A 17,642-nucleotide genomic window follows, 5' to 3' on the forward strand; every position below is an offset into this window, starting at 1 on the left:
GACTTCTCAAGCCCGATTTCAGCTTTTTCACCACTTCGTGGTGTTATGATGCATGTAAGATACATAAGTATAGACCCGATGGAAGGTGTGCTTTATTCTCTGCCCAACATTATAATTCTCTGCTGTTTAAAAATATGTATCAAACAAATAATTTCTTGTGCGAGAATACTCGTATGAAAAGTATGAAATTGGCGCCTATGTATACGAATGCTCAGAAAAGAAACTTTGCACGTTATGGATTCTTCTACAACGGAAAGGAATTACAGTGTGTTTATTGCTCGCATGCACTGAGACTGCATAAAGCTCGCACATGTTGTCTGTCTACAGACAAAGAAAGACCGTTTAATTACTCTATAATAGTGCCAGCCTACACATAGTTTTACTACTCGACAACGATGGATCCGGCAAAGTGGTTAGCTGCTGACAACGAATTGGAAGTGAGGTTAAAAAACTGCATAGACTGGTATGATGAGTGTGAAAGTGCAATTCAGAAATCATCTAGTGAAAATTATAGTTTGGCGAAACAATTAAAGGCTATTTTTCTAAGCACAGTTAATTTGAACGATATAAAAGACTATTTGTGCTATTACCGTCCATACAATTTGTCTGTAGATAAATTGATTAAAATTGAAGATGAAGTTATGATGTATTGTTGTAGTGAAATTTTTTAATTCAGATATTTCCTCGAACATTTTGGTTTAGTATCAGTGTAGACTTGATTGAGTGAGCACGCGAGAAACGCCCCCTCAGACACAACTGTTACAGCTTGAGCTTATCAAGAGATACGCCCCCTCAGAGTCAACTGTGTTACAGCTAAGTGCACATTATTGTTCATAACATAATCGAGGTCATGCAGTGTTTTAGCTTTGCTAAATTCAAAAAATTATCTCGCCTCTTGATGTCAATTTCATTCAATGAATTTGATTCTATTGCAAAAAATATTATATTTTCAACAGGATTCAAAGGCGATGATTTACCGTTAACAAAAACAGAAAATGTACATTTTCCAATTTTATCTGAGATTTTCGAATTATTGAACATACTAGATACAGGTCATCTACATTATTGTAGTGCGAATGATTTCTCAACTATTGTTACAAATACCGATGAACTTTGGAAATGCTTGTATGACATTGCAGATAAAAAATGTAAAAGATCAACTTAGATCATTCTGTTAAGACATCAATAGAGCTGATACCCCAAGTGATATAGGTCTGAGGATATCTATAGCCATTTTTGGAATGCTTGTTCGTACTAAATTTACTATAGATATTCTCGGAGAGCACACTTAAAAAGCAACGCCTGCGGTTTGTACAGCACATAGAAAATTTGTGAAATTTTTCTTAACTGTCGGGTGGAAAGCAAACCAATCACTTTTTACAGTATAAAGATGTATTCACTTTAATTTGTCAGTAGAAAAGGGAAAAAGGGACATTATACAGATTCACTCATTTAGCATTCACTTTAATTTGACAGTATAAAGATGTATTCACTCAGTATAAAGATGGATTCACTTTGCATTTAAAGATTTTAGGGTTGCATTTAAAGTAATATCCTTGCACTTAAAGATCCTTGCAACTAACTCTAGTAAAACGCAATAATCTATTTCTCACACTAGAGAAAATTGAAATACCCTTACGTCTAGAAAAAAATGAACATTAGAAAATTCAGTCCGATCACGCCATCGAGTCCAAAGTTCAATGATTTTAGATTGGCGTATCATGAGAAATAAAAAAATTAAATTAATTCACCTCCTCTCAATAATTCTACCCATTTACATTGCACCCCCCTTCGGGGAAGGGTGGACATCCCCTTCCGCACTTCTAACCGCACTCTCTTTCTTTGACACCTTGGGAACTTTGGCTTTGTTTATGGCACTATCACTAGAACTCACTTGTTGGGTGGTGGTCACCTGGGGCAGAGGTGCAGGCGCCTCCTCGCCGCTGGGGGTGGGGGCGGTCTGACTGGTCAGCAGCCTCCAGGCCACCGCGCCACCGGACAGTGCCATTACCATAGTGACCACCGCTGCTATAACGTAGTACCAGCAGGGAACCAGCTGGTCAGAAGACTCCTCCGCCTCCAACTCTCGTAGGGAGTTCATCAAGTGGTTGACCGTGACCTCTTCCACTCCACTCGTTCCAGGCCAAGCACGACCTTCTTGCAGACGTCTCGCCAGCTGCAGGCGAATCTGGGAAGCCGAGAATCGACCCTCAGCCAATGACAGGGCCGCTGGGATGTCGATGGCCACTGGCCTCAGTCGCACCTCGGTTCGACCACCAAGGCTGGTTGGTGCAGGAATCTGATAAGAGGGGTGACTGAGTGTGCACCCCTTTATCGCTCGCATCGCTCCAGTGCCATGAAGGTGTAACTCGTCCACAGTCGTCTGCCCGCCCGTCTTGCATTGAGAGACGAATCGTTTCTCCATTGACAGGCTATATATCCAGCTGTTATCGCTCCGACGCCATAGCCAGACGTCAGGATGATCCTTAGTCAGCACAAGACGTGTGCAGTGCTGACGGGCGAGCGTGATCTCTCCCAGGAACAAGAGGCTCAGACAGGACGGGTGGTGTCTGGCATAGAGTGGTGAAAATGCTGGACAAAGGGTGAGCGAGCCCACTCGGTTACACTGTTCAAGCATTGATTCACTCAATGTGGAATAACGGTCTCTGTCCTTGCTGACAAATAGAATTGTAGAGTCGAGTTGGTAACGCACACTCACATTAGTGTGGAAGTCCTTGACGTGGAGTACAAGTGCCTGAAACATATCAAATCTGCGTCCAATTGAAGAGAGGGGTACAGTCAACAATAGTTTAATCACTTCACCACTGGTTACCGCACAAGTCTTTATCAACTGGTAAAACGCCATCACTTGAGAAATGTCTGTTCCAAAAACTAATTCTAAGCCACTAGGTAAACTTGACCGAACCTTTAACAATATATTTCTTAATTCTAAAGGCGATAATAAATTTATACTCAATTTGCCGCTAGCAGCATCATTTAGACATTGTAAAATTTTTCTTAAATCTATTAGGGCCTTAAAAGTAGCAAGTTCTAATTCTTCTAATGCAGTAGAAGTATCCATATATACATGTAGTAAGTTTTCTACTTCAATAGTTTTCTTATTAGTTGTCAAAAATTGATTCATGAGAACAGTTAGATTACCATAGATTTCTTGTGAAACCCTTCCTAACTCTTGATGATTACGCTCCGTTTTCCGACTGAGTTCTCTAGTAACGGTCAAGTGTTCTCCTTCAATGTGTATTAAACTGGCAGTTTTCAATTGCGTCAACTCTTCGCTGTGTTGTACCTTCTCTAAGTCCTCACTCTCGGCTACTCCAAATAAAATATGAAGGATCTTCCCCCCCAAGTTTATTAATCCTCTACGGCTCCGTCCATAGTACAGATCGGTTAACGTTTGTACAATATCTTTTAATTCATTTTCCATTGTTATTATTCGTTGAAGTACTTTATGTTGAACTCCTAGAGCAGGGAGTTTCTCGGCCGCTTGTGCTAGCAGGAACGCTGTATCCTCTGTTCGTCCCTGAAGTTCGGCTACTTCTTGTCGAGTTTCAGTGAGATTGATTTCGATGACGATGGTCCACTTCTCTCCGGTAATAAGCGCCTCTCCCATACTTTCGAACCATACTCCCTCCTTGTTAGCTTCGTGTGGAGAGTTAGACATCACACCTGTAACCAATTATATTCGATGTTCTATTCTGTCAGAGTTGCCTTTATTCCACCATAATTCCACCACACCTCCATTAATTTTTATGGGTTGACAATTTGGATCAATTCCAATTAAAAACCGGTTTTAATGTCAAGTGCCAATTGAAGTTAACAATTTTTCTGAACAACGGTGACTCAATGTTCATTGTTGGGCCAGGAACGCTGATTCAACAAGGCTGTCACAAGGTAGAACCGTTGACCTACAATGTAAACATTGGACTCCATTGTTATAGTTACAACTGTCGCCGCTAGATTGCGTAAGATTCCAATCGCAGAAATTAATAAATTTTTCTCTAATATTTTTCTCACGGCTGTCGTTCGTTTACCCGCGTGAACATGGTTGCCGTTTCTATTGAGTTGTGGTAAACAATGGGTATTAGCTTAGGCGTGTTTGTCACTTTTCTTCTATCATGTAATTCGATACAATAAATTACCTTCCGTCACAATAATTCAACCCGTAATCTTGAACAAATCATTTCCCTAGATTATAGGCCTGCTTGCAAACCTTTCTATCAATCATAATAATATTATTCTATAGTCTCTATCATCGTCATTCGTCGTTTATTGGTTTTATTCACATTTGTATTGAAGTACATTTTATCACAACAAAATTTACTACTAAAATTCTTTCACTACTAAATCCTTACTAAAATAAATTGGAACGTTTCTTGTTCTCTTCTAGAACGTGGGCCTATTCCAGGGAAGTTCAACCAGGGCTCGGTTTGAGTACTACCGCCTACTCAATTCAACGATAGCCCTTACCCCTTATGGTTTTCACTAACCAACTGGTCATCCCTTATCGCAACAGCAATTATAACGTTCTCGAATCAGATACAATAAATTTTGTAATATTTCAATTGAAAATATTCATAAACTATTCCACAAACTTCAATATTATACAGTTGCAATTATTCTCAACACGACTTACAAGGTAACAATTTAACAATAACTAAACATCAATCCTCATCAATCTAATCTCAATTATAAAATTACAATCAATTACTGCATCTCGGTATCAATGTATTGAAATTAATTTTTATACAACATAGTCGCGTAATCTAAAACACTTCTTCCTAACACATTGAACTACAATAATCACGAAATCATCCATATCATCATAACATAATACAACAGTTAATATTTCATAGTCTTGGACTCAATCAAATTAATCGTTATCAATCAAAACATCAAATAACCATAAGCACTCGTTATCAAATTACTCTTCAAGTACAACATAAATCAATAATTCATCGAAATCATATTCTCATCGGAATCATAATTATTGAATCGCAATTAAAGATACATTACAATAATTCGTCATTTCATAAAAATTATACACAGTAGTCGTCAGCAATCGATAATAGCATTAATTTCCGTAAGCAGCATATGAGTCAGCAACTCCATTATCACTCATCATTTATCGCACCTTATTCATAATCACATGTAAATCAACAAAATAACGTAGCAGTTCTAATCTATAATCGTCTAGTATTCATCAACATCATAATAACGTCATCGTCTTATCAATATTTGTTAATCTTCATACTAATCGTAAATCGTTTTTTTTTTTTTTTTGTAAACTAATTCCTTAATAGTTTGTTTGTCGGATCTACCTTCATCTCATTTCGAAGCGATTAGCAAGCCATTGTGTATGCCTTGACATCTTATAACAATAGGCGGCTGTCCGTCTTCTTTCCTTTATTTCATTTCGCTCGTGAATAGTGTATTGATCTATCACACTCATTCATTCTCGATAATAATATTATGAAATTTAATATTATTCATGGTCTTTTTTTTTTCATCTCGATACAATAGCTTCTTACTCGAAATTCCTTTCCTATTTCGTTCTACTCCAATTATCACGTAATTATACTCCATTCAATCGTTACATCAAATACGTTACATTCATTAATTTTTCCGTACGAATTCATTCAACACTCTTTCCTTAAATACGGTTTCCCTACACTAATTTTCGAACGCAGTTTTCTGACATGCTCGGGTCATAATTTTCTCATTTTCCAAATATCGTTCGCCTACCCTAATCTTGAACGCAGTTTTATGACATGCTCGGGTCATAACTTTCTCTCATTTTCCAAATATCGTTCGCCTACCCTAATTTTGAACGCAGTTTTATGACATGCTCGGGTCATATTCTCCTTATTCCTTATACTCTAGGTGATTGTGCGTGCTCTCGATCGCAGAGGATATGGTGATCTCTGCTCCAGGTTTACACGCTCGGTTGGTTCAAAAGTGAGGTCCCGTGAATCGTCATCAAAAACGTTATCCGTTAAAGAGGGCTCCATCACTTCCACGTTTCCTTCTTCTGATCCCATCTCGTCATTGTTGTCGACGCGATTTCGTGATTCCTCAACATATTCATCTTCGTCGCTATCTGGCTGTTGATAAGGTTCTTCTTCTCCATCTGTTTCGTTCATGTATTCGTCATTGTCCATTATATCGTTCTCGACTTCCTTCTCTGCTTCTGAGTCATTGGTACTTTGTTTCTCCTTGTTACTAGATTTCAGCCTATTTACGTGCACTACGACTTGTCTCCCATCTGGTAGTTGTAATGCATAGTTCACTATCGATAACTTTTTAACAATGATAAATGGTCCATTCCAGGGTTGGTGGAATTTGGTCGCCTCTCCCGGTTTGACAGCAGGGTCGTATAGATAGACTGATTCTCCAACTGCAAATTCTCTCAGCTTTCTCCCTTTATTGATTATCTTAGATCTTTTTTCAGCAGATTGCACGGATTTTTCGTGGGTTGTTCTGTAGGCTTGTGACAATTTATTCCGCAGTTTGATTAGATGGTCGCCCACGGCCGTCTCCTGGACTTCCCTTGGGATTACACAGGTCCCTGGAAATATCATCTCTCTTCCGTGTAGTAGATAATAAGGGGAGTATCCAGTCGATGCATGAGGGATAGATCTAATACATACGGTAGCCATTTATCCCAGTCAGCTCCATCCCTCTGTACATAGTGTGCAATTGATTCATTCAGTGTCCTGTGCAAGCGCTCCAATCTACCATTTCCTTTGGGATGGTATGCTGTCGTCCTCAACTTCTTAACTCCTAATAGTTTACACACCTCGGTGAACAGTTGGGAAAGAAAGTTGCGGCCTTGATCGCTAAGAAGTCGTCCTGGTACGCCGTGTCGGGTGATAACGTGGGTAACAAACACACGTGCGATCGTCTCTGCTGTCTGGTCGCGAACTGGCACGGCCTCTGCGTAGCGGGTGAAATGATCAATGAAACTAACGTAGCATCTATTGCCAGCTTGTGTTACAGGCAATGGACCGACTACATCGACACTTATCAGTTCAAACGGATATCCAGGTTCCTCTGCAGTTTGTAAGGGTGCTTTTAACATGATGGGTGTTTTCCTTCGAGCACACTCATGACATCTCATTACGAAATTTTTTACATCTTCGTCTATACGTGGCCAATAGTAACGTTGTTTTATCAAGCGGCTTGTTCGTTCTCGTCCTGGATGGCCCGCCCATGGCACGCTGTGGTTGAGCTCGATTATATTCATTCGCATAGATTGGGGTATAGCTAATTTCCACTGTCTGTTCTCTTCTATATTTTTAGTCCACCAGATTATTCCGTTTTCGCATTGACCCTCTCCGGTTTGTAGAATCTTATTACACCAATCATCCCCTTTTTGTTCTTTGACTATTTCTTCCTCTGATAATTCACAGTTTTCAATCGTCATTACAGCTCGACTAAGAGCATCACAATTTACATGTTTCTTCCCAGGTCGATGCACCACACTGTACTCGTATTCGGATAATCTTAAGGCCCATCGTGTCAACCGTGAAGAAGGATCTCTCAAACTCAGCATCCATTTTAGGGCTGCATGGTCAGTGATAAGAGTAAACTTTCTTCCTAGGAGATAACATCTGAACTGGGTGGTTACTGCCCATATTATGGCTAAGAGCTCTCTTTCAGTTGTCGAATAGTTCCTTTCGGCTGTATTCAATTGTCTACTTGCATAGGCGATAGGTCGTTCCTCTCCATCAAAGTCTTGTGATAGTATTGCACCAACAGCCACCCCTGATGCATCGGTTGCTACTGTGAATGGTTTTGTAAAATCAGGAAAGGCTAGAACTCGGTCTGAACATAGGGTCTGTTTCAAGCTGTTGAATGCCTGTTCTTGTATAACTCCCCAATCGAATTTCACTTCCTTCTTTGTTAATTGAGTCATTGGTCGTGCTATTTCCGCAAAATCTGGTACAAATCTCCTGTAGTAGCCAGCTAGACCTAGAAATCCTCTTACTTCTTTCACGGTTTTTGGAGTTGGGAATTTTGCTACTACTTCTATTTTCGACGGGTCAGGTTTCACTCCTTCTGCTGATACTACATGTCCCAAATATTGTACTTCCTCCTTTCCAAAATGACATTTTTCTAAATTGGCTTTCAAGTTTACATTCTCCAAAATTCCAAGTACTTGGTCTATCCGTTTGGCATGCTCTTGAATTGAACTACTGGCTATCACTACGTCATCTAAATATACGAAACATCCAGTACCTTTTACGGAGGCAAGAATATTGTCCATTAGTCTCTGAAACGTTGCTGGTGCTCCACATAGCCCGAACGCCATACGTTGGTATTCAAAATGGCCGCCTACCGTTGTGAACGCCGTCTTTTCTTGATCTTCCTTAGCAATTTTAATCTGGTGGTATCCAGCAGTCAAATCGAGTGTAGAGAAATAACAGCAGTTTCCCAGATGTTCTAAAGTTTCGTTGATTAGAGGCAACGGATAGGCATCTGTTTTCGTAACTTCATTAAGGGCGCGAAAATCAGTACAAAAACGGTATTTTATTGTTCCGTCAGTGGATTTTTTCTTGACTAAAACAACTGGCGCACTATACGGACTCATAGATGGTACGATTACTCCCTTGTTAAGCATATCCGAAAGGTGTTCCTCTACTACTGGTCTTAAATGAAAGGGGACTCTGTACGGTCTTTTCCTGATGGGTCTGTCGTCTGTGGTTGGAATCTTATGTTCTACAGGAACATTACAACCCTCCGTATCTGGTTCCCCAAACACTGCCCAATATTTCATTAGAACAGGCTCCAGGATTGCTCTCTCTCTTCCTGGAAGGTGAGCTATTTTTTCTTTTATCTTCTGACGAATCTCTTGGCTATCACTTTCATCCTGCGATATGGTTGCTATAAATGGTCCAATATTTTCATGATCCAATAATTCACCGGTTCCAATTACTGTCTTCTTCTGTAATTTTATTGCGTTCTCTGTCACGTTAACTATGGAAGTGGTTACACATCCTTTCTTAGGTATGGCTAGAGCTCTGCTAACATACAAACCCGGTATCTGATGGTGAGGTTCAATTAATATCGGATTACCGTGTAAATCCCCATCAATTGACAATTTGATCAACAACTCCGACTGTGGTGGTATCACCAAGAATTTGGAATTCCTCAATTCATAAGTGAATTCGTCATAAGCACGGTTTTTTGAAACTGTACCGCGCGCGGTGACGTCACAGTTTGAAGCTCTCCCTATGCAGGCTACAGAGGGAATTTCGTCTCGGCCGCATTGCCGTGGTGACTGGGAATTTCCCTGCGGGTGGGAAATTTTCATAGGTTGCGGAACATTTGATGTCGGCTGTTGGTTAATCTGGATGCGCGCGCAAGGCTGACCCTCCTCCTCCTTCATCACCACTCGTCTCGTTCTATTCTTGTTCTCCTCCTTCTTCTTCTTGTCGGCCTCTCTGCTTTGTGCGGTATTTCGTTTCTCGCTATCAATTCTATCTCCTTGTGCTCCGTCGTTTGTACGCTCCACTCCCTGGTCACTGTTATCATTGTCTATCGGTCTCTCTTTCTTCTCTCTATCCGTTCCACTTCGTTCCACGATATGCACTGCGCTGACTGGCGATCCTTGTCGCTTATCGCCTATTTCATTATACTCATCTTCTTCTGGTGCGACTCCACAACACGTTATTCGTTTTCTTTTCACGTCTATCACTGCTTCAACTCTGTCTAGGAAATCAGCTCCTAAAATGCCGTCAGCTTGTATTGCGATTTCGGCTATAGAGAAAGGGTGAACAAAATTCAAGTGTGCTATCCGACAATTTAAATATTGTATGCCGAATACCCCCAGTGTAGCGCCGGTCACTCCCCGTGATCTTGAGTGTTTTTTCGATAAATCCACGCCTTCTATAGGATACTTCAGGATGGATATCTCGGCTCCGGTGTCCACTAGCAGGGTTCTCGTCTCTCCCTCTATGCGTAGTCTGACGTAGATGTTGTTCGTCTTGCCTGCTGCAATACAAGGTATCCAATCTACTGGTCCATTTTGGGTCTGGCCGGCATCTGGACCTCTGATACCTGGCCGTTCCCATTTGGGTGATTTCGGATATTATCATTTTTTGCTCCCTGTCCACGAGTCGGGCAGTTGAATGAGAGGTGATCGGGCGCCCCGCACGAAAAACAAAATTTCGGCCTTGCTTGTCCTCCGTCTCGACGTCCACCTCTCGAGGTTCGGTTCGGCTCACTCGGATTCGTTCTCTTCCTCCTTGTGGCGCACTCTCTCCCATAATGACCGAACCCTCCGCACTCGTAGCAGGTGTCTTTCTGGTTGCCTCGTTTCGGAGTAGACTCGTCTCTACGTTCAACTTTTCGACCTTGTATTAAATTGACATTGACGTCATTATTCATATATTCAGTTGCTATTGGGAAAATATTATTACTGGAGTTAATTGAGGGTTGTGCCTCTGCCGTTCGCTCTGCTATTCCGATCGCCTCCTCCAAGTCCTTGGGTGGGAATACTTGTAGCGTGGTCGCTGCTGGGCCCTTGATCCCTCGTACGAAGGCAGCCAGGAGAGTGCGTTGCAGCTGGGCACGCGTCCACTCAGCCTCTTGTCGGTTGCTAGGAGCTGGCATCGCCTTCAATCCCATTTCTCGGCATCTATCAGCAAATGCACGTGCGCTCTCTCCTACATTTTGCTGTACCGTACTCAGTGATAACAGCCAGCGTTCGGGGTCGATGGATCTTTCAAATCTTTGGAGAAGTAGCTTCCTAAAATCTTCAAAAGTTGCTGATTCGAGTGTAAGCTCTGGGTGGGCTTCAATACACGATGCAGCCGCTCCCGTCGATTTCAAACGACAAATCAATTTTTTGTCTTGATCGTCCCAACTTCCCGTTTGAGCTACAAGGTCGATGTTTCGTAGAAACTCTCGTACATTTTGGGTGCTTGATTCACCTGAGAAATTTTTAATGAGTGATTGTAATCCTAAATCTTTTCGCTTCGCCACCTGCCTAGTGTTACTGCTACTTCCGGAAGCCTGATTTCCGGCAGCGTCCCGGTTGATTTGTTCTGTCAATTCCCTGTTCTGTTGTCTTAATCTTGCTAGCTCCTCCCTCTCCGTGGTCGTCTCGTTCTGATCTTCCGCATCTGACATGATTGTGGATAGGTGGTAACTATTCTCTATATCTATCTACTCCGAATTAAAGGGTGAATTTGAAGGGTCACTTGAATTGAATCAGAGTTAATTAACTCAAATTAATTCTCCTAAATCAATCAATCAATCAAATAGTCAAAAATTCCTAACAGTGCATCGATCATTTCAATAAGCATTGAGAACACATTGTGTGCGTAATGGTTGAAACTTGGCATAAGGTCAACTATGATTGATACAAGCTCTACAATGAATTCGGCGACATTGTATGATAATAATCTACGACCATTAGGCATTTTTGCAGCCTAATCCCACCGCTGGGGCCACCAAATAATGTAACCGAACTGGCGGGTAGATCTGGTAGCGGGCCCAACCAGTTCGGACATAAACTTAAACCTAGTTAGGAGGTCGGCCCAGTCCTGCCTATACGACCCTGGAAGAGGCCCTCTGAGTTCAAGTGTGTTGAAATCTCAACCCCAATGGGAAAGAGGCACAAACTCCTCCAGGAGACGCAGACCACAGCAGAACTGTTCGACTCTCCCTCTTATCTATTTAACATGCCTTAACTAAGTGAGAACAAGGCGACTGGAGAAACAACGACTGTTGAAATGAAATAGATTTAATTTACGAAATAAATTGATTAGATCAATATTATGTATCCCTCACTAGTTCGCAAGAATGTCCAATTAGTTGTTAACGTTGAAACATAAAATTCTTCTCAACTCACATTAAATTCGAATTTTAATACTACACCAAATTAATGCCTTAGACATCGGCTTAAAAAGTAACATAGGTACACACATTTAAATACTCTCTACATCATAAAATATGCAACTGTCGTCAGGATAATTGTTAACAAAATTATAACTGTCTTCTCGTTAATGGTACAATTGAATAAAATGGACAAATTTATTATAAGTGTTCCTCAATAGTAGGCGAGAGTATCCAATTAGCTGTTAACGTTGGAATATAAAAACCCTTCGCCACTCTCGTCCAAATCAAATTCTAATAACACACTAACATTTCAATTAAATAACATTCAGAGTAATTATCAACTTGGTCAATTAAATAATATTAAAAATAATAGCACAGTACAACCTATCTCTATCCACCTATCTCTTACTCCAGCCGCCAAATAGACTAAGATAAAAATAATTCTCGACAATTTCAAAGGGAAGGTTCGGTCAAATATTAATCAATTATAGTGGCCAGAATAGATTCACTCACCCGTGATAATAATTCCGAGGGTCACTTTCATTAGGATCCAAAACCGCATCTTGGCTTCTGGATTCAGGTTAGAGTCACACGAATACGTTGTTCCCGCGAATTAATTTATTGTTCTCACGGAAAATAGTCACACGAATAAGTTCCACAAAATATATCAGAAAACTACAGGCCAACTTTATCGTTCATACTTCAGGAATAAGTTCAACAAATTAGCATATAACGAAAAACTGGAACCAATCCTTATTGTCCGTATCGCTCGAATAATTTCAACAATATTATAACGAAACACAAAGAAAGATTCTATCGTTCATATCTCACGAATTGTTCAACATAACACAACGAGTACAACGAATTAATTTGACATCAACTAAACACTAAAGACAAATTTTACCGCTCGTAGCACGCGAATAATTACAACAAATATAATGAATCAATTGAACTTGATTTTTATCGTTCGAATCACAAAATAAATTTAACAATATATAACAATTAAAACTTATTTCACCGCAGTGCGTCTCGCGTTCGAGAGTAACCGTTCGCTCAGGAGTCCATCGCTGACTGACTCGAGGGCTGTCCATGGACATTACCCTAGCCTAAAACACTTGGGAAACTCACCTTTTTCTCACGGCAGAGAAAGAGTGAGAGCTCAAAATTGGATGGAGAAAGAGATAGTTCCTCGTGGAAAACTGTCACCAGATTGCAGTTTTTTCTCCACGAGGCAGAAGAATATGCTGTACTGTGCACAATTCTTATATTCTAAAACGCAATAATCTATTTCTCACACTAGAGAAAATTGAAATACCCTTACGTCTAGAAAAAAAATGAACATTAGAAAATTCAGTCCGATCACGCCATCGAGTCCAAAGTTCAATGATTTTAGATTGGCGTATCATGAGAAATAAAAAAATTAAATTAATTCACCTCCTCTCAATAATTCTACCCATTTACAAGACCTTATGGATATTTCGATCTATTCGTATTTCGACCCCTTTCTCACGGATCACACCGATTATTACTGTAGGGTTCTTTGAAATACTGCACTTGAAAATATGTCTAGTGAACTGTGAAAGTATTACAGATGTAATAACCAAGTGAACATTATAACATCAACTATTTTCAAACTTACCTCTTTTCCTCCATGTATTTTTTCAATGCATCATTCAATCGCCGCTTTTTCCTCGGAGCTGACAAGCATTTTCGAGTCTTTCCCATAATTGATAACACGAAAATGAAAAAACTATAATTATTCACCAAGGACACAATGAACACCACAAAACTGATCCTTTCTTGTTGCTCGTATTCAAAACACTAATGATTTCCTATTACTAGTCGACAAGGCGACTAGAGACAGTCGAAGTCACTTGAAAGACAAAATTCCTCAACTAGCTTACAAAGTTTTGTGAATGAACAATAGTGTTTTTCTACTCCCTCGCTCACACACTCACACAAACTCACTCTCTCTCTCTCTCTCTCTCTCTCTCTCTCTCTCTCTCTCTCTCTCTCTCTCTCTCTCTATCTCTTGGTGAGATAAGAGTTATGAAAGCAGCTTGACGCGTCTCGTTTCAGCTCCTCAAAACTATTGTCGTTTCAGTCGGTTTTTCTCATTGAATCAGCGTGATTCTTTCATATATAGTGTGTGAAAGTGTTATCAAGTTCATCACCGAATCTTGTTGCGATCCACCTCATATATTTTGCGCAATTGAGAAACTTTCAAATTAAAGTAACATGTTCCATCGCCAAAAGCTCTACGAAGCGGTTCTAAGGCGCAGGCTTCGATAGATAAGGCTGCTGCAGGAGATAAGCGCCCAGCCGTGCCAGTAAATCAACGGTCGAATTCGGCCCCCTCTGCCTCTTCGTCCAAAGGTGGAAGCGATACGGTGGTGGGGGGAGGAGCGGCTCGAGAGAAATTCTCGGCATTCCTCTCCGATGACGAGTTCCTGACCAGGCTAGCAGATAGAGTTGCCGATAATCTATTCGATCGACTGGCAGATACCATCTCCGCGCGCTTTATCCAAGCGTTTGAACCGCGACTGTCGGCGTTGGAGGCGAGAGTGGAGTCTCTTGCGGCTGAGGTTATCGCCGTTCGCGAGGACGCGAGGGCCCGTCAGGTGCTGCTCGAAAACAAGATCGATGACCAGGAGCAGTACCAGCGGCGCAACAATGTGCGAATTTTTGGCGTGGAGGAGGTGAGGGGTGAGGACGTGACAGCCATCGTGACTGAAATATGTCGCGACAAGCTCAACGTGAATATAGACCCTGCACTCATTGACCGATGCCATCGCTCCAGCCGTGTTGTTGATCCAAGGCCCGGCGAGCCGCGACCTAGGCCGCGTCCGATACTGGTAAAGTTTATCAGTTATCAGACAAAACGTGCCATTCTCTCCGTGCGGCGGCAGCTGAAGGGGTCCTCGATCACCATCCGTGAGGACCTCACTTGGAAGCGGAACAGCTTCTATCGCGAGGTGGCTGCTCGTGTGGGCCAAGCAAACGCCTGGACTGTTGATGGTACGGTAAAGTGGAGGGAGGGGGATAGAATTATGTTTCAGAGAAATTTCTGATAAATTTAGTGGAAGCTGAACTATGAAATTGAATTTAGAAATCGTAGTATCTATGTTCTGTAAAGACTTATCATTGGTTTATTATTATTTGATTCTTTTTCCATTTTTCACTAATTTTTTTTAAAAATATTTTTATTTATTACTTTTCTTTGTTCTCCTTATTAATTTTATATTTTTCTGAAATTTTAAATTTCTTGATATCATATAAAATGTTGATATTTTTGTGATTATTGGTGCAAAAAGCAAGAGAGTCAAAAAGTCCCAATGACTTCAATCATTATAGCGGTTGAGAAACTCTTGCAAGCAACAATTAGAAATGCTAAGCTACATTCTACCGAAACTTGATCTCCTCAAAACGATCATCAACTTCATCTCTATGGCGTACTCTAATGGAGATTGGGGCTGGCAAGGAGAGGCAGGTACCGACTGTTGCTCACTCGCTGGATGATCTCAATGATTTCTTCACTGACATCCCTGTAAGTTTGGACCAAGCTCGTGCCCACTTCGATCCTCTGCCTGATTTTCATCCCAATGAAGACTTCTACTTCTCCAATGTCACCGAGCAGGAAGTCTTTTTTGCTGTTCATAGAGTGAAGAGTAATGCTGTTGGTGCAGACGGTATCCCAATCAAATTTATAAAAATTATCCTCCCTCTCATCCTCCTCCTTTCCTCACTCATTTGATCAATACCTCACTTTTAACGTCCGTTTTTCCCAATGACTGGAAGTCATCCATAGTGATTCCCTTGAACAAGATCCCTAATCCTCTCTCTCCATCTGATTACAGGCCTATTAGCTTACTGTCCGTCATGTCTAAGGTTCTGGAAATTATTGTACACTCCCAATTAAGCACTTTCATCCATGGTTCTGGATTGATTGGTGACTTTCAGTCAGGGTTCCGTGGCGGCCATAGCACCACCTCTGCGCTCCTGAGAGTCACTGACGACATCCGTAGAGCCATGGATAGTAGAGAGTTAACAGTTCTAGTCCTAATAGATTTAAGCAAGGCATTCGATAGCATTTTCCATCCTACTTTACTATATAAACTCAGAAACTTAGGTTTTTCCAACTCCACTGTGGCATGGGTAAGGTCCTATCTTCAGGGTCGGCGTCAGCGTGTGAGAGTTGGGGATGCCTCTTCACGGTGGCGTGAAGTGAACAGAGGAGTTCCTCAGGGTTCGGTATTGGGTCCTCTGCTGTTCAGCATCTACATAAATGACGTGACAAGCACTCTACTTACGACCAGACATCACCTGTATGCCGACGACTTACAAATATACCGGCACTGTAAGAAAAATGACTTTGAGGTCACAGTTGATGAAGTCAATGCTGACTTGACTCGTTTGGTACGATGGACTGAGAATAATGGACTGAAAATTAACGAGAATAAATCAAAATCAATAGTAATAGGTTACTCAAGACTTTTAAACACACTTGACATAACTAACGGACCATATATAAAATTGAATAACATACAATTGCAATACAGCTCTGACGTGAAAAATTTAGGACTGACAATGACAAGGACTCTTGACTGGACCAGCCATGTGACTCAGACTTGTAACAGGGTCATTGGGGGGATCATGACGTTGAAGAGGATCTCTGACTTCATTCCCTTTTCAACGAAGGTTATGTTGGTTAAGACTCTGATTTTCCCGATCTTCAACTACTGTGACATTGTGACTCTTGACATGACAGTTCAACTTCTGCAGAGGATGCAGCGTGCACATAATTACTGTGTTCGCTTTATCTTCAACCTGAGACGTGACGACCATGTAACTGAATACTTCAACAGACTTGAACTCATGAAGCTGCGTGAGAGTAGATCATATCATGCTTTGTGCTTCCTCTATAAGATATTGAAAACTAAAACCCCTAAGTATCTGGCTGTAGAGTACCGTTACTTGAGTGATTTTGGTCGTGGTGGAACGCGGCATGGATCCCATCTGCTGGCTGTCCCAACACATAGGACTGTTATGTACAACAAGTCGTTTCTTGTGACAGCCTGTAGTTTGTGGAATTCTCTACCTGCTGAGCTAAGGCTTGTTGAGGGACATCGTCGGTTCGGCGCGGCTGTCTTGCGGTGGATCAGAGGTGGTGGACTCGGCTGGAATGTTAACTGAATCTTAATGTAAGTGTGTGTGTGTGTGTGTGTGTGTGTGTGTGTGTGTGTGTGTGTGTGTATGTCTTTTCTTCCCTCTTTATCTATTCCTTTCCTCTCTTTCTATCGAAATGGTCTATGGATTTTGAACTGACTCTTATACCGTTTTCATTTTTCTCTTTTTTATTATTGTATTTTTCCACTGACTAAAATTCGAAAGAAAAAAATTTTTTTTCTCTTTCCTTCACTTGATATTTGAAAGTATTATTATTATTGTAAAATTAGTTTGTTTTCATAGTCTTATAATCTTTGTTGTACAGTGTTTTAGTTTTACTTAGAATTGTATTGGAGGGTTAAGTGTAAGAGAGGGCCGGCTGCGCCCTAACTTCGCCCTCCCAGGTTTTTTAATAAAGGCAGCAAATCAATCAATCAATCAATCAATCTCTCTCTCTCTCAGTAGGTCTTTTCTACTAATCGGTCTATTTTGGGTGGAAGGTATAGGAATACAAACTTGTTATCCTGCTACCAGCCCTTCTGAGTAGAAAACCGGAACTACCATGCAGGCCGGCTGAATGCAGTTTTTGGAGGCATATATAAATTTATTTT

Source organism: Nilaparvata lugens, chromosome Y, assembly GCF_014356525.2.
Source record: "Nilaparvata lugens isolate BPH chromosome Y, ASM1435652v1, whole genome shotgun sequence".
Classification (NCBI taxonomy): Eukaryota; Metazoa; Arthropoda; class Insecta; order Hemiptera; family Delphacidae; genus Nilaparvata; species Nilaparvata lugens.